The sequence below is a fragment of the Aphelocoma coerulescens genome, chromosome 18 (assembly GCF_041296385.1).
Source record: "Aphelocoma coerulescens isolate FSJ_1873_10779 chromosome 18, UR_Acoe_1.0, whole genome shotgun sequence".
In the NCBI taxonomy this organism is placed as follows: domain Eukaryota; kingdom Metazoa; phylum Chordata; class Aves; order Passeriformes; family Corvidae; genus Aphelocoma; species Aphelocoma coerulescens.
The window spans coordinates 4,543,972-4,561,927 of NC_091031.1; the positions used below are offsets into that span (position 1 = coordinate 4,543,972).

At 45.7% G+C, this 17,956-nt stretch overlaps 2 long non-coding RNA genes across 4 annotated transcripts in view; both read left to right on the forward strand.

The window, feature by feature from the left end:
* Positions 1-386: 386 nt before the first annotated feature.
* Positions 387-17,956, forward strand: part of LOC138120188 (uncharacterized) — a 42,874-nt gene continuing 25,304 nt past the window's right edge. Inside the window, exons 1-4 of one of the 3 annotated variants that reach the window (XR_011155771.1) lie at positions 387-648; positions 752-823; positions 5,169-5,221; positions 7,510-10,412. This is a non-coding gene — a long non-coding RNA (uncharacterized lncRNA). The remainder of the gene's footprint in view (positions 649-751; positions 824-5,168; positions 5,222-7,509; positions 10,413-17,956) is intronic. The other 2 variants (XR_011155773.1, XR_011155772.1) reach the window with 2 other exon arrangements.
* Positions 10,427-17,026, forward strand: LOC138120189 (uncharacterized). Its single transcript, XR_011155774.1, has 3 exons — positions 10,427-12,084; positions 12,492-13,268; positions 13,435-17,026. It is a non-coding gene; the product is annotated as an uncharacterized lncRNA (long non-coding RNA).

Genomic DNA, 17,956 nt, shown 5'->3' on the forward strand with positions numbered 1-17,956 from the left:
GGGTAAATAGGTAGAGGCTGAATAAGACAGCTCTCCCAAAGTGGGACTGTCACTAGATGATGGCTCTGTCTCTGTGATGTTGAAAACAGACATCAAGGCCCTTTTCACTAACGCATTCCATCAATGCTAGAGACTTGTCACACAGGGAGCAAACACCGAGTGAAGCAAAGGAAGCATTTACAATTTGCTGCCATGAAAGGAGACAAGATAAATCAATAGGAACTAAATTAGCACAGCCAGCGGCCCTCACACCTACTTTGGAAACTCTATTAAAATCCATGGCCTAGAATTTGCAGGAGGGATTATGTGCATGAAGGGTGAGTCAAGATTTTAGAGTGAGCTAATGTAAGTGACACCCACTTCTCAAACTGCCTGAAAAAACTTACTGCCAGCATGTGCTGCCAAAGACAAGAGTTCTAGTAAGTATTTGCTGGCTGTCATTGGCCTCAGATAAATCCGTTGGGAGGGGAATAGTGGAGGAGTCAATCAAAAGATAACACTGAGTAAAGCTCAGTTGCATAACACAACAAGAAGTCAAATTTAACCAAAGCTGAACATATGTCTGAGTACCGGGGGCACAGGCAGAAGTGTGATGGCTCAATCAGAATCTGAAGAGAGTCAGATTTGAGAAGAACACACAGGAACAAGGTCTGACAAATACCGCGTGTGATTGAGTTGGTTGTGTTACTGTGCTGCTCTTGGGTGACCTTTTGGAGTCAACTGAAATTATATCTGTCCTGGGCATTTGCAGGATTTGTGGATTGATGACAGCATCCCACTGACGGGCTGAGGTACAGGAAGACTTGCTAAAAGCCAAGTGGAGGTAAATACTTCCTTGCAGAAATCTGTCTATTGGCACAATGAATGCAGCATTTGCAGGAAGCATCCTGTGTGTGTGTGTTCTGTGCAGTTGATCTGCACACACAGAGTAATCTCAGACACTGGGATTGTTGTAGAAGCACAGAGCAGGCTCAGATCTTCAGGGCCATGTGTCTGTTGTGTAGCTGATCCTTATATATGGGACAAAACCAGGAATGCCAAAAGTCCAGCAACTGCTACTCTCAAACTGGCTGCTGGATAGCCAGGAATCCTAGACAAGCAGTTGCTTGTCTCTATTTCCCTTTGAAAATTCCACCTTTTCAGCAAATATATAAAGTTTTCTAATTCTGCTATGCATGATTTGCATGAGGAAAAAAAGAAGTATACAGGAAAACCTGAACACATGGCAGCTCTGTGCAAAGAAAATATCATTGTCAGCACACTTAGTCCTGACTCCCAAACACCTTCAGAAGAATTTCCTTTTTTCCTTGTACTGACAGTAGCACGCTGGTAAAGCCCTCGGGACTGCAGGGGAGGAAGAGCTGGATCAGGGCTAGATGCACAGCAGTGCATTTTTAAGCTTTGCCCTTTTTCAGAGCTTCCCAAGGAAATGGGTACGTGCAGGCACTGGCCCCGCACTGTGGAAAGGGCAGAGAGCTGAGAGTCACTTACCCAGTGCCTGCCAGGGGAACTGCACGGATAAACTAGTCTGGTCCTGCACCAGCTTGGCAGCAATTTGCAGAGGAACACAGGCTTCCTGCAGGAGCAGAAAGGCACCACTCTTTGCAAGATAACTTTAAATCGTCAAAATAGTTACACAGTGGGGGTTCTGCCAGACTTGGTTGTGTTCTTCAGCTGCATTTACCTTTCTACACTATTGAGTCCTTCACCTGGGAGATGCTATAGAAACACAAGGCATTAATAGCATGGAGCATACAACAAAAGTTAAACAATGCAAACCACATGCAATATAAGCAGGAAGAGAATTCTGTGCGTGCTCTCTGCAATTGCCTGGGCCTTAACATGCAGTAAATTGCAGCAAGTAAAGGCTGTGGAGTAGGGATCATAAACTTGAATTCCACTGCTAAACTGTCAGGGCAGAGATCTGAGCAACATTACAAAGTATGAGAAGTGATTTTAGGAGCCTCTGTTTTGATGAGAGGGATTTCAGAATTGCTTTCCAAAGATTGGCTGCACAGCGTTTTCAGAATACCAGGCACCAGGATTGCCCTTCTCTTTTGTAAACCCCCTGATGCTTCTTGTGCATTGGCACTGCACCTCGCTGGGGGAGACTTTGTTTCACAATGGGATATTTGGGCACTGCGGTAATGGGAACCAGGAAAAACTAGGAAGGATTTTCATGCTGAATCACAGCTTATCTACTGCACAGCAGAAGGGAGGATTCTAGATCTTTTCTTCTGCTTTTTACCTTTGGGAGATTTATGACGAGCATCTTCTAAAATGATCCTGGGAAAGAAATGTCCATCCCCCCTTTATTTTCCGTCTTGACTACAGCAAACAGCTGGGAGATAATTCACCTGTAGGTGGTCAGTCAGGCTGGCTGTGCTGACTTCACGTGCTGGAGGTGAACTGGGGCTGGCAATGCCAACTAGATCCTTGGATACCGTCCCAGAGTGCTGTGTGCTGCCCATATAGACTGGATTCTGCAGAGCAAGAGCTAAAACCTAAAAGATGGGCTTGCAGAGTTTCTGTAGTGGGTTTTTGGTGGGAAAGCTTGTCATTGTCCAGTCCTTATACATGGGACAGCTGTTGCAACCAGACTGTTCTGATGTGTAAAGTCTCTCTGATTCATTTTGGGAGACCTTGGGACTGCATGGGAGGTAAATATGAGAAGGGCTGCTCAGGCAAAGCCTTTGTGGTTGTACTTAAAAATGATTGTTAGATATCTTTAATGTGGAACAGATTTTCTCTTCTCCCTGTGTGGTTTGGTGGGGTTGGGAGAGCCTGTGGTGTGGAATTCTGCCTTGGATGAGCAGAAAGGACCTTGCAGGGCTTCACTTGAGGCTTGGGGTCCTGTAGGCCTGGACCTTCTTCCTACTCCAGCCCATTTCCACCTCACATCTGTTCAGTGATAGTGCCTGCAAGTCAGTCATGGACCACACTCTAACCTGAGAGTGGCTGATTTCCCATCCCAGAAGAAAGATGCTCTTGGAGGGGAGAGCTGGAGGGCATAGAGGGCTGTACCAGTATTGTGGAGAACTACAGAGGAGTCCCCTGGAGAGAGGGAGGGCAGAAGGGACAGGGTTGGCCAGGTGAGGTGCTGGCAGATGGCAGCTGCTGTGAGAAGTGCCCAGGTGCCTGGCCCTGATCCTGGCCTTGGTGCCAGGTGCCTGTGGGCTCCAGAGAGGAGGGTGACAGGAACTCCATTGTCTATGCCAAAAAAAGGCTGTGCTTGGCCTCTGCCTGTGCCTCTGGAGTGCTGGGCTTTCCCAGAGATGGACAAGGACCTTAACATGTATTTAAACACATGCCCATGGTGCCCTTGCCAAGGGAAAGGTGAGGAACATCAGCCTTGTGCCTTGTTTCATCCAAGACACAAACCATCAAAAAGGCAGGGGACTTCATTAGGGCTAGAAACCAGTGATTTAGGCAATTTTGGATTCCCAGGGGTAATTGCTGACTTTTCAAGTGGATCCACCATAGGCTTAGAGGACTTCAAAGGAGCTGGCATGAGAAGGGAGGTCTCAGGAGCTCCTGTCCCCACTGGCTGCTCTGTGAAGCTCTGGAACTGCTGCGCCTGGCCATGTCTGTGCTCCGGGCATGGCACAGCTCCAGCCCTGGAGCTCCTCCTTGGCGGTTGAGCTGGGTCATCCTGCAGCTCCCCTGCATCCCAGTTGTTATTAATGGCACACCTGGTGCCAAGCAGAATCTTTTCCATTCTTAATCCGTGATTAACAAGGTTGTTAAAGCATTCTCGGCTCTGCTGAAACCAAACAGAGTTTCGTATGACATACTGGATAAAGGCTCTGTTTGAAGTAATCTTTAATCTTAGTTCTAGGATTAAGTCATATGTAAACAGTCACATTTTATCAGCTTGGCTACAAAGTAATTTATTTGTTAGTCTAATTTTAGTAACTTGTAGGTAATTCAACGCTGTTTTAAAGAGGCTATATAGGAGTGAGCAGATCTAATTTTCCACCAGTAGAACAAGTAAAGGAGTCCCCTATTCCTGCAAAAGGCCCTGCCTGTTATGGATAGCTGCATGGATTTTAGAAAAGCTATTCCAAACGTGTGAAAAAGCAGTGTGACTGCATGTGGGGCTTTGCAGGACCAAGGCCTGCCATTGTGTTTTTTTGGCAGAGCTGTTTGACATTGCAGTACATATTTGTAACTGCTCGTGTTGCATCTTTTTTTACTGTGTTGTGCAATTAGACTTTCAGGACAGAGCTGTAACTATTGAACATTGTGCTGGGAGTTACTGTATCTCAGTGGATGAGATTTTCCTTAGAACTAGAGGAGGATGTAACTGGTATCGCTGTGACAATTTCATGGACATTCAAAGATGGGGAGTGATCGTTGCAAATGTAATTGTTAGATCAGCCTTTACTATAGGCCTTTATTTTTCCTATTGGAAAAATTATTCCATGCTGGAAGTCTGAAAGATGTTCTCATGTGAAATCTGATATGTAGGATGTGAAACATTTCCCTTTGCATGAAGGCATTTCAATGTGATTTCTGAGTGAACATGGATATGGTTTTATTGCTGCTTGGTGCTAACAGCTGAAGTAGGTTCCAGGAGAAAAGGGGCTGAAAGTTGATTGGCAGTGAGTGATCATAGTGAAAATTGAACTCTGGCCAGGAATATTTTACAGCACCTTGGATTTCTCTTCACTCCTTACAGCACTTAGGATTTCCAGGTGATTTTGATGGGAGTAGGGGACTCTCAAGGTCTCCATTTCCTATTCCTGCTTCTAGCCAGATTTTATAGAGTCTAATTCCAAATGGCCTGACTGTGCCTGCCTTAACTGCTCTTTGAAAGACAAGCCTTACTGTGTCATGGGGGAATTTCACCCATAAGTGCCGAGCTTTTGTTTTTCTATTGGGAAATTCAGGTTGAAAAAATGCCAAAGAAAGCTTAAAATTTTCCCCTGCTTTTCTGCCCAGCCTCTTGCATGCTTGAGTATTGGTCGCGTCCAGATCAGTATGAACTCACACTGGTAACTGAAATTCCTCCTTAAGGGATCAAAGCTGTGCGATGTAGAGTAGGAATGCCTTTATTTGGGTAAAATTGATCTAGAAATTATAGCAGCTGGCTTGAGTTCTTGGCCATACACATCCCAGTGCTTTAGAGGCAATGTTTACAGGAAACATTCCCTCTTTTTTTGCAGTTCAGCTGATTGAAGACATCTCATTATCTGCCTGGCTTGCATGTCTGCATTTGGTGAGGATCTGAGTTTAAAACCCTTTAAAGAATACTCTGAATTCATAACCTGCCAGGGCTCTCTCTTGGTTCGTGTGATTGGGAAATCTGTATACCAGGGTAGGAAAGGCCAATATGAAGAGAATAATGTGACTCAATTGACTGTGAAATTCTTCTAGGAACAGGTGTAATTGTGATCGTAAACATTTGTGAGATATTTTACTACCAGCTTTAATCCCTGCAGAGGGGAATATTTAGGAGCAGGAGAATGAATGTGAAAGTAACTTCAAAGGCTGAGTTAAAAGATCATGAACATGAACCTTGGGTCTAACCAAGGAGCAGCTGAGCATTGAGGGGGCTGTGGTTCCCTTTGATCCATCATTCTCCTCCGGATCGGTTCATCTGGGACTCCAAGAGGCCCTAGTGGAGATCCTTAGGGTAATGGTCACCCCAGCCACTGTCCTTTCCAGCACAACCTTGCGTTTTCCCATTAGTCATGTTTTTTTAATGGAGTAACACCAACCGTGTAATGAATAGATCACAAAACCCAGGAGGGCAAAAAAAATCAAGAGCAAAATTTTGCAGCTGTGGAACTGTCTGTTCTAGAGAAAGTGGTGCTGGGCTGGAGTGGCTCTTTGAGAGGGGGCATTGAAAAAGCAGGTGAAAAAGGTCGTATTTCCTCATGCCTTGTGGAGGGCACAAAGCTTTTCTTCAGAGAATGCACAGGAAATGTAAAAGCAGGCAAGGGTCTGAGAACTGCCCAAGGAAGTTTTATATGGGTTGAAAGTTCTTCCTGTGCTTAGGGCCAGCATGAGGAGGAAAATGCTATTTGCATTCCTCGGGAGCTCAGGTTTGCACAGCTCCTTGCAAAGGCCTCTCTGACGGGTGAATTTTTCCCACTGCCATTAAGGAAACACCACTTGGGGGTGATTTCAAAGGGGCAAAACCAGAAGCTATAAAGACAAACATGTAGGAAGTGCTATAGAGTCATAAGGAAGCCACAATGGTAAATCAAAGCCTGAGGAGGAAGGATATGAAGGGGCACACAAGTATAAATCTCTCTAAACTGATCAAGGAGCTGGTGGGGCCTTTAGAGGGACGTGAATGGAGAGTCAGTAGTTGGAGCAGCTGAGGAGCTGAATGGATTCCTTGACTTGATAAGCAAGGGAGAGCAGCTAAAGGTCACATACTCTATGGAGGACAGGGAAACACAGTGGTTTTCTATGTAGGGAGAGAGAGAAGGCATATTATTTAAAAGTTTTATGTGTGTAACCCAAGCAGACAGTTGGGAAATTAAAACTACTAAAATTGACAAGTCACCAATTTTAAATTAACTTCAACCTACAATAACTGAACTTGGTTTCTGGCCTTGGTGTTTGAGAGGTCCCTGGGAGAGCAGTGGTGTCTGAGGAAGGAGACAGAGAAAGCATTGTCTCCTTATTAAAAAAAAGAAATCAGGCAAGTTGTAAAAAGACTTGTCTAAAGTAGCTATTACTAAAGGGCAAGCAGAAAGCAATATTTGAGAGCCATTGAGTAGACAGTGAAGTAGCCCTCAATACCCAGGGCTTACTACCCAGTACTTACATTTCTGAAATGTGTACTTTTAAAGGGCTGAATGTACATTAAAAGCAGCACCAGCTACTGGTTTGGTTTTGGAGACAAAGATCTGGTTTTGGAGAGAGCTCTGAGGTGTTGCTGCAGTACAGACTGTCCCACAGAGCAATGCAGTGCCTGGGGCCACACAGGTGCCCCAGAGCAACCTGTACACCAGCACCTTCCTGATTCCCCAGTTCCAGTGAAAATGGCAAACACATTCCAGTCTTAATGTCGTGGGGTTTTAGACTGCCCTATGAATCTAACCTACAGTGTTTTACATCCACTCTGTGCTACTTGTGGCCAGCTGGAGCAGTGGCAGATGAGAAACTTGGTCATGCTGGTGCCTCCAGCTGCCCTGATCTCTTGGGACTGATGGTTCCACCACACTGAGACACAGGATGCAGCAGGATGCAGCTCTGTGCTCAGACATTGTCATTATGGCCAGAACTATTGCAGCAGGGATTTGATTGAATGACAGGGTCTGAGCTTCTGACAGACCCTCTTTCTCCCACATCCAGTGTGAGCAGTGAGATCTCATCCTGTAGATGCTGTGCTGACAGCAGAGGACCTTTGTCAGGTTATTTCAGCTAAGCCATGGTTTTTCAACTTTATTTATCATTTATGGAGCTCTAAACAGTTGACACTGCAGATTTGAACTCTTTTACAGCAAACCTAAGCTTATTTACTATCTCCTTGCTCATGTAAATTCTTAGGAGCTTTTCCCAGACCTACAGAAAGAGTCTGTGTGCCCAAAGGGACCACGGTTTAATGAAGTTACTGCTGCTCAGAGCCTTTTTCATTAGCTCTGTGAAGATGGAGAGAAGCAAAGGGAGAAGGATGCAGTACCACAAGCTCTTCTCACCTTCCAGAAACTAGGAATACTCTTTATTTAGAGGAGAATTTCAACAGAGTTCCGAAGACTCATGTCCCACTAAAGAGCAGAGGCACAAGGCTCCTCTTGTGGGGTGTCAAGTTACCCGGGAGACAGACTGAGCAACTGAGAAATGTTGCAAGTTTTTGGAAAAGAGATTTATATATAAATGTGTTACGGGAAAAAATACCTCTGGTCATACACATGGTAATTATTCTGTCTTACTTTGTTTGCTATCTTTCTTTCTTTATTGTTTTCGAAGATTTAAAGGAATTTAATTAAAAAGTAAGTTTAACTACCCTCTTCTTTCCAGATAACAAACACTAAAATAAAATGAAGTGAAATACTGGAGAGCCTACTTTATACCCCTTTTAAAACTTAATACAAAAGCCAAATGAGATCATAGGGTTTCTTGGGCAAGCTGTTTCCAGAAAAGATGAGGAAGTGCTCCTGCCACTGTACAAGGAACAGCTGAACTTTCATTTGAAAAGCCATGGTCAGTTCTCATCATCCATCTTTGGGAAGGATAAATCCAAAGTGGAATTTAGAAGGTAACTGGGACAATAAGTGGTGCTTGCAAGGAAAAGCCAAAGGAGTGTGGGTCATTCAGTGTAGGAGAGCTGCAGTGAGGGCACTGCTTTCTGTAGCTGCTGCAGAGGAAGGATATTCTGTAAAAGAAAGGAAATCTTTGGTAGACAGAATGATTATAAACTGTCATGCAGTACATTTAAGATGGAAATAAGGAGGGCTCTGGGTCTTGGAACAATGGGTTCTGCAAGACCTTGGATTGGGGCAGCAGTGCCAGGTCCCATTTTGTAACCTGTATACAATAGGGATTGAATGTGGAGCTGTGAAAGTGGGGTCTGGCTGCAGTCATCATCTCCAGTCCTATATGCTCCCAGAACACCATTAATGTCTTCTATCAGCCTGGTATTCCACTGGCAACTGTCTAGCTGTGATCTTTCAAAGTAGCTTTTATCCTCTGATGGAGTTCTCTCTTAGAGCTGGCTTGATGGTGGGTCTGGGAGCTGCGACAAAAATGCCAGCAGCAAGAGGTTACAGATCCATTGCCTCCACTAGAGGTGGCAGCCTGGCTTTTCTCTTGGTGGCTTTTGTGGCAGTGACCGCATCTGCATCTCTCTCCAGGGAGTGCTGCCATGTCTTCTGCTGGCAGTAGCTGTCTCTGGAAGCTCTCCCATCACTGTGGTGACACTTCCAGCTCCTGGTGGCTGCAGATCATCCCACTGAGTACCAATAGCTGCAGGGAGAGCCTGGAAGTGGGGATGCAGGAAGAGAATGGATGTGTAGGGCTGTTTTCGTCCTGCACCAGAACTGAGAGCCATCAGAGTGTCGAGCAGGCCTGAACTCTGCTGGTCCCTCCTGGGGCAGGAGGCAGGAGCAGAGCCTGGGTGTCAGATGTCTGCCTTAGCCTCTGACCAGCGAGAAAGTCTCCATCTAAATCAACAAGAGCTCTCCAGACTTTGAACCATGGTGGGTGGGTATTTTTAGAAGCCAATCAATCAGTGGTGACTGTTCAAGTTCAGACAAGTCAAACACAGCCTGCAAAGTTACACAGAAGCGCTGTGTGTCGTGGAAGGTTGGTGAGCCTGCTTGTTCGACAAGCTGTGCCAAATCCATGAGCTACCAGAGGCCAGCTCTTTTTAGAGAGATAGCTGTAAGAAGTGTAAACAGATTGTGGATTGTAAAACACACTTTTTAAATTGAAACAATAAATTGCAGACTGGGCTTCTAGGGAAACCTTCTTTCAAGGTGCTAGAATTGTTTTCCAAACCCGAACACACCCCTAAGTTGAGGGGTTTTTTGCCTTGGCTTTATTTGCAGATGAGGAAATTTAGGCACAGTAGCATGAGCTGGAGTTCACTAATACCGAGCACAAGGAAGGATCCTCCAAGGAGCTTGCAGGGTCCTCTAGATGCTATTCTAGTGTGTGGGGATGAAATAAAATAATAATGAATCATCTCCATGAAAAATGCTGGTGCAGCCTGGACTCAGACTGAACCTCTGAAACCAGAGACCAACAAATCAGCACCCAGATTAGAAAATGATGTTGTTATGATTTCCAAACTCTCCGTTTGTCCAGTTTGAAAATGGGCCTGGTGTTTTCTGTTGTCATTAACCACAGAGAAAAGAACCTGTGGCTCTTCTGTCTGCTTCTATACTGCTTCTTGTCCTTCCCTCCAACACTGCAAGGCACTGGCTCCAGAGCTCCACACTGGAGGCCTCGCACAGCTGCACAAAATGTAGTGCACAATCTGATTCTCAAGATGGGCTGAACTCCTGTGTTCAATGCCCGCTGAAGTTATGCTGATGCATTGGAAATATATTTTTAGGAAGGTTTCTCTATAATTATTACATTATAGCTACTGTTGGGTTGCTCAGAGTACAGTAAACAATTTGCTATGCTTGTTAGAGGCCATGAATACAGAAAAACACTCCTCCCTCTGAGGTCTGCTGTTAAATAATAACTTGCCATTTCATGGCATAGGGGAGTGAATGCCCTCAAAGGGACATGCTGACATTGCCCAAGCCAGTGATCCAGTTCCTGTCATTTACACCACTTTCTCAAAGCTGCCCCTGGACAGGAACAATGGATGTGCCGAGGGGCAGCACTGCAGCTCCAACATCTTGCACCTGTATCCTCTCACCACTGCCTCTGTTGCCCATTTTGCAGCAGCACTCAGGTACCCCCTTCCCCTGGAATTTGGGCCTCGGGATGAAAGGCAGGTGAGTGAGGAAATCTGTGAATGTAACAATTGTGCAGCTTCCAGCTCCCATAAGAGTGGCAAGAGAAGATGTTCAGGCACACTGAGATTATTAAGGAGTAATTTCCTGATCAGCAGGTCTAATGAGCAGCTTTCACCCGTGTGGCTTCTCCACTGTCTGCTGTGGAGAGAGCACTCACCGCTGCCTTTTCCTCGGGGAATACTAATGGTGTCTGTACCCTCCAGCTGTCATCTCCAGTCATCTCCAGGAGGTTCAGAGCTTTGAGAGGTCCTCTCCTCTGTTGTGTTGAAACTGTCTGACGCTGTTCGAGAACTACACACACACACACACACACACACACACACACACACACACGCACACAGTGAATACATGTAAAGCTTTGTTTCCTTAGGAATTCTAGGCTTCACAACAATCACCTTGCCATTTTCCCAAATGTAACATGCAGTTGTGGTTTTCATGGTGCAGAAGAAATGTGGGGACACAGCTATGGCTCAGATCAGTTAATAAAATGGGCAACTTAAAGATCTCAAGGCCGGAGCTGAAACCAGGAAATCTGACTGAGCTGCAAAAGCTGGGCTCAAGCAGTGAGCACCAGCCAGGGCAGGTGACATGAATCACTCTGATGAATCTCAGTACCTCTCTGTGGTGGGGGTCTGCTCCTTATTATATGGTCACAAGAAAACAATGGAAAAACATGGCAAGTGTAAGAACTCAGTCTGGAAGCAGCTCAGCAGGGATGTGTGGAGAGGAAGAACACTTTAGGTGCACTTTAATGATGGTTTATGTAGATTGGAGGGAGATATGGCTGAGGATGGACACCAGTTGCCTCTGGGGAGACTGCACTGAAGCAAAACTCTGGCAGAAGCTCCAGTTTTGGGAGCTCAGTGCTTTTGAATTGTCATCTGGCATCAGAGTGAAATATCTGCCCCCACCTGTGACCTCAGCAGCCACCCTGGTACTGGGGGAAGGAGCCAAACTTGGATACAGATCTGACACTTCCCAGATGAATGGTGACCACTGAGCCCTCCACCCCTCCACCATAACACTCTCCATATTTAGGGAGAAGAGGATGATTGAAGGAGGGAATGGCAGTCTCCATACTCAGCCCTCCTGCTGTTTTTGGTTTGCATTGCAAACTCCATGTTGTTTTAATGTAGTTCCTTGTATTTAATGCGTTTTTATTGCTTTCTCTAATAACACTGACCGAGCACTAAGAGCCAAATTAAACAAGCTGTGCCAATAAGCCAAACATTTCACTTCAAGAAGCAAAGAGGATGCCTCTTACCCCTACTCAAGCTTAGACATGTAAATGAAGGACCTCGATGCTCACTGGGGACAAGGAAGCAAATGGCTGCTGTGGTGCAGGGCAGAGCTGGGCAATGTCCCTGCCCTGGACTCCCTCCCTGCACGTGCTGGTCCTTATCACCCTGGGTCTCGAGGTGGGAGCCAGACAAGCTAAAAGCTGGTTGTTCTCAAGATCGTAAAGTAGCTTCTGGTCTCATGGGCTTTATCATGCTGGATCTTGAGTTCCTGTGGCTGTAAGCACCTCTAAACCACCCTGACTTCAGTGGGAGCTGAAGTTCATGTTCAGCATCGCTGAAAGCCTTTCCGTGCAACTAAAAATCAACCCCAAACCTTCTCCCCTGGCGCTGATCTGTGGGGTGCTGTTGATGTAAGTGTACTGGAGTTTCAGCAGCTGGGCAGCTGGCATTTTCATAGGACTTTTTTCTAATTCTCCCTGTCTTTTGCATAATGTTCCTGAAGGTTTTTTCACTGTTTGCTTTTCCCCAACATGTCCCAGCCTTCATCTCTGTCCTCTTGGTGCTGCTTCCTGTTGTTCTCTGTGACCTCCCTTGTTCCATCTTTCTTCTCTTCTCTGGTTTCCTCCCTTTCATTTTAGCCCTTTTTTTGTTCACACTGGCTCAGCCCACCCTCCCAAAGGGGAAGCATATCTCTTTCATTCCCTGTCTCCATTTTCCTCCCAGCCCCACAGCTGTTCCTTCTTTTTCCAATTCCTTCAGGCCTCTCTTCTGCTCCCAGCATCATCCACTGCCTTCTCTTTTTCCTCTCCCTGTCCAGCCCCTTTCTTCCATCACTGGAGGTCAACAACAGAGAAAACAGAACATGAACCAGCAGGGGGATGTTACAGCCAAGAATGATGTGCCTGCGACATGCCAAGTATTGTCTCACCAACGTTAGTCCAGACTGCTTTCATCTGGCTGGGCGAGCTGAGCCCACCAGCTCAAGCACTGACAGAGTTTTTCTGATGTTTCATGCCACTCAATCTGTTACTACACCTGAGAAGTCCCAGCCTTTTGCTCTGCACAGGTTGAAGGCCAAAAGCTCTGCAGCGGGGATGAGGTGGAATGTACACATCATTTCCAACTTTCTTTTCCCCGCCAAGTGCTGCACTTTCCCAGCTAAGCACCAGCATCTGTATCTGCTGATGTCTGTGCCTTGGCCCATGTAATTATGTGGTTTTGAGTTCTGCTCAATCACAAGCAATCACAGAGCTGCAATCTCAGCTGGGACAGAAAATGATCTAACAAGGTGGCTCATGTGTGATTACAGAAGATACATTCTGCCACAAATTTGTTCTGCCACTGCTTTGTGCTCCTAAGTGGAAGGCCCTGGGGGAACAGATGAACACAAGGGTGGCTGGTCTGTGACTCAGGTCTGTCTGTCGGGTGGGGTGAATTAAACCTACAGCTTTGAGGTGCAAAGAGCTTTTCACTCTGGAGGGAATTGGGCTGCACTGTGTGTATCTGCCTCAGAAAAAATCTGACCTGTCTCAGGCATCTCTTTATGGATTTAGGGAATGATCAAATCTGGAAGGGGAATCTGATCTACCAGCAGGTAAGCCAAAACCTAACACAGCCCACAGCAACCCACTGTGCAGCCCAGAAAGTGCATGGAGACCCCAGAGCTGCTGTTTCACTTCCTCCATGGCTGTGGTTGCATCTCCTGCCCCTTCCCCCTCGCCTCTCCCTGTAATCCCTGACTCAGGCTTTGCCTTCTGCAGCAACAAAGAAAATGTCATCATAAACCTCCTTACACTGGTGCAGCGGGAGGCTGCGATAGCTGCAGTCACGGCTGGGGAATGAGTGGAGATCTCTGTGCCATTATTGTTCTCTGCTCCAAGCTGGAAACAACCGAGAGAAGGACTCACAGTCTGTCCTTCTGGAACGATCCCCCAGGACCTGAGTGAACCTTCCGCGGTGCAGGGTGTGCACAAAAGTCAGGGAATGGCAATTTTTTTTGTGGGAAAATAATGACAGAATCCTCCACCTGAATTTAGAGTCACTATCCAGCTCCTTCACAGTGATTGCTCAGCAGTGATCAACATTTCAACTGTGTTTAAAAGAACAGGTAAAGAAATACAGGAGGGGAATATGAGAATTTCCAGGGCCAGTGCAGAGTGTGCTGAAAGACAAGACAATGCAGTGATTGCCCCCCTGGTCAGACCCTCATGGGGACAATTAAACAACTTCTTAGAGGGCTCTTCTTGTCAGGCTTTGGGATAGTCAGAGGATGTTTCCTCTGGGAGCAGTGCTCTGCTCTCACAGGTAGGTTCCTCTCCAAACCTGATTCAGAGCAGTCTGGTACCTCAGTGTGTAGCAAATGCCACAGGTGATGACTTTGAAATGCCCATCAGCAATTTTAGGGGTGAGTACATACAGAAGTGAGACGAAGGAAAAGTCAGAAAACACTTTTTGCTTGCCTTACTCTGTGCTAATGGAGATGATAAAATTAAAATGTTATGCTATGCAAACTGTCCATTTCTGATCATACCATAATGTCCTCCTGCCAAGCTCCATGGCCCATGAAAATGCCCACTCTGCTCATAGTATTTAATTGTTTTAGCTTTTGGTAAATCATCTGTTGAACATCAACAGCCTGTTGAACATTTTAAAGCATTTCTTGCTAATGGATTTTCACAATGTAGCTTAAAGGATGTTGTTATCAATAAATGTAACTGCGCTGAATAGTAATTTGATAAAGATGAAAGAGGCATTTATAGATTCCACTTCCCTTTCAGCTGTTGCTGGGAATTTTCACTCCTTCAAAATATATTGAATTTAATCTTGATTTCTTTTTGTTAAAACCAGGCTATTATATGCTGATTCTATAAAGAGAATATGGGTAGGGTTGAACCAGTTGTGAAGTCCCTTGTGAAGTCCCCAGTTCTTCTCAGCAAATCAGAGAGGTTTCCTTGCTGTGAGAGAAAACAAAACTGGCCCAGGTATCCCATCCAGCATTAGTGGAAAAGTGTAAAGGCAGTTTGGGATTGGGGGAGGGGTTTTTTGCAAGATGATGAGTCCATCTTAATATTGATGGAAACATGAAAAAAAAATAATTTCTCCATGCTCGATAGCCAGTTTTTGCTAATGGCCTGCTCTCCATTACGCTTTCATTGCAATGACTGAAGTGCTTCGTTGTGTATAAATTAATTAGGGACTTGCATCTCAGTACTGAACAGTGAGTGATTGGCTCCAGTGAAACAGGAAATGTGGAATGTCTAAAGGCTGGTATCTGCCAAAAAAATGGCTCTGTAAACACTTGTGGCACACAATAATGAGAAGTACTGTGAGTTATGTTGCGAGTGCATAATAAAATTATCATAGGGCTAAACAAGGGCAATTTTGAGGAGGAAAGTCTGCAGAAAAAATGGGAAATGTTCTTTTCTGAGAAGAGAGCTTTGCTTCATTAAGGTTTGATCCATGCAGAGACTGATGTCTTCAGCACAGGAGACAGGTATTAATCACAGGAAAGAATTTGTTTGCACAAGCAGCAGAAAGCCAGTTCTCTTACGAAATAATAAGAAAACAACTTTCTTTTTCTGAATTGAGCTTCCAGTTAAAGATGCATTATATCCAGATGTGGAACCAGAAAGAGCAAAGGTAGCATGAAGCTGGAGGGGGCAGAGACGGGGACTTTGCTCCTGCCTTTCTCAGTTGCTGGCAATGTGACATTGTACAGCTCCTTTTTTCTATGGCTCTTCCATACCTCCCACCCTCTGTGTATTTCCTTTGTTAGCTCTTTTTGAGAGCAGAGAATTTCTCATACCCTGTGTTAGTGCTGTGTGTAACTGCTCCAGATGCTATGGTGATATCATTGAGACTAATAGCTCATCTGCCACCCAGCTCATTCCCTCAGCTCATTCTTTTGCCAGGCTGCACATCCTTGTGAATAGGCAGCTAAGAGATTGCTCTATAAAGCAGTAATATGGATCTGCCTCTTATAAATCAGGGCTAAGTTCAATGAAATTCAGCAGGAATAAAATGGGCACTTGCTATAGAGGTACCAAGACATTCTCTGCAAAATACACAAACAGTACTTACAATAAAGTTTAAAATTCAAGACAAGAAAATGGTGTGAGATCTCGGCTGCAACTTGCACCAGACTTCTCCCTGGGATGACTGCATTACATTATAATAATTCTGTTTTTCTGGATTGCTTTTCTTGCAGAGCAGGCTATAAATAATCATTATTGATACTGCAAGGAGGCAGTGGGTTTCTGAACAACCATGACTGAATTCTTAATTTGTCAGTTACTGATACAATGCATCTGTTTTTCTAATTATTTTAATGATGTTTTATATGCAAAGGGAAGAATATGAAATGACTGAGAGGTTTGGGTTGGGTTTGTTTTCTTTTTTTTTAGATTCCCAGACTAATTGGAGGACAGACTACCTGTGACTGTGTGTGTGTTTGTAAATCCTGGGTCTGGACTGGTGACATTCAGTGGTGGTTCATGTGTACGGTTTAACAGTGTCAGCCCCAAGCCCCCAGGTACTCTGCAGACAATACCAATATGTTACCAGCATCCCATGGGGCCCATCTCATTACTGGAGGAGGATTCTCAGGAATGAAAATGCAGTTTTATCTTTCTCAAAGTGCCCCTTGCCAAAGTCAGCCAGGCATCCACAAGCACTGACTCCGAGAGATGTGTTGTTAATATTCCCCTAACTCGCTAAGCGTGAGGCAGACACAGGCTTTCCTGGGATTGCAGCTTCTATCCTCCAGGAGTTGCTGCCTCCATTTCTTTGGGCCCAGCGATGCCCTCATGAACATCCAGGGCCTGACAGCTCCAATCACTGAAGTCAATGGACCTAAAAGATAAGGTATTGATGTAGAAGGGAGATGAATCAGGGCTGTGGCCAGAGTCCCATTGATTTCAGGGAGCAGGGCTGCGGTCGCTGTCCCACAGAACTTGAGAGCAGGGTGCTTAAGTGACTGTTCTAGGGGCCCAGCTCAGTCACTGTGCTATAGGCAGGGAGCACAGCTCTCTGACCTGGGATGCTGAATGCTGATGGGTGGCCCAAAACATAGTTTGTGGCCAAAATGAGCTTAATTCCTCTTGCAGATACAGTCAGAAGAGCTCCTGAGGCACTCCTGCTCTCATCTCTGCCTCTCCCCCAAGGAGTGCAGGTCCTGACCACACACACTGTCCATACAGAACCTCTGCCTTGAACTTTATGCCTCAGGCTTCAGCTTTGTGAGCCCTTAGATGGCCCTTCGGCAGCTGCCTCAGGCCACACACAGTCATGGGACTATTCTGGAGGTGACAAAGTTGGCACTGGCTCTGGGAATACCTCTCCTGTGCAGAGTTAAACAGGTGAGCATAATCCACTGGAAGCCTGAGCACTTTGTTTGGCTTAGCACTTACCTCAAACAGGGTGGATGTGTGCCTGCAGCTGGCTCAGGAGACAGTGGTGACCTGCAGCTCCTCCTCAGCTCCCTCATACAGCATGTGCAGCCTTGTCCTGAGGGGCTGGAAGGGCTGTGGGCACCAAGGGGCAGCATGAAAGGGTGTGTTTCTGATTTGGTATCATTGATAGGTGATGTGCTGAAGTCTGGCATTGCCACAAACTAAAGACAACAATGTGGAACGTTGGTATCTCCCTGCTCTGAGCTATCCCAGATGGAAAAGCTTTCCAGGACAAATGGAAATGTGGCCCCTGGACTTGTTATTACTGTTGCTCAAAAGCCTCAGGCATCCAGACTCTGGCCTGTTTGGCCAGTTGCTCTGTGTTGTTGAGGATGGTCTGCTCCTTTTCACTAGAAAGCAAAAGCAGTTTTGTGCCCAACAGGCGATAGACTTTTCTCTTGTTTTTTGCTGGCCTCCTCCACCATCTTCCCCTGCAAGGGGGGAGTAAAGGGTGGTGCAGCCTGTGGGTTTAACTGGACACCATCCCTTTAATGTGGAGTTGTGTTTTTCTCTCAAGGCCAAAAATAAATGCTACTGAAGGACTAAACGGACATAAAAAGAAGGCTTGGACACTTGGAAGACAAGACTGCTTTGTGTTTCCCAAAGCAAAGAGCCTGTTCACAAGAAGGTTACTTTTTTAGACAAACACTAGTCCTGTGACACTGCCAAGGTCAGTAGGTGCCCAGCAGAGCACTGTGAATTCGAGGCAGACATGCTCTGGGAGTAGGGCACAGTTTTTCTCCCCCTCCAGAGTATTTTCAAGTATACTAATGGAGAGGAGAGAAATTTGCTTTGCTCTGCTCTTTCTACATGGGTGGAACATGCATCAGTT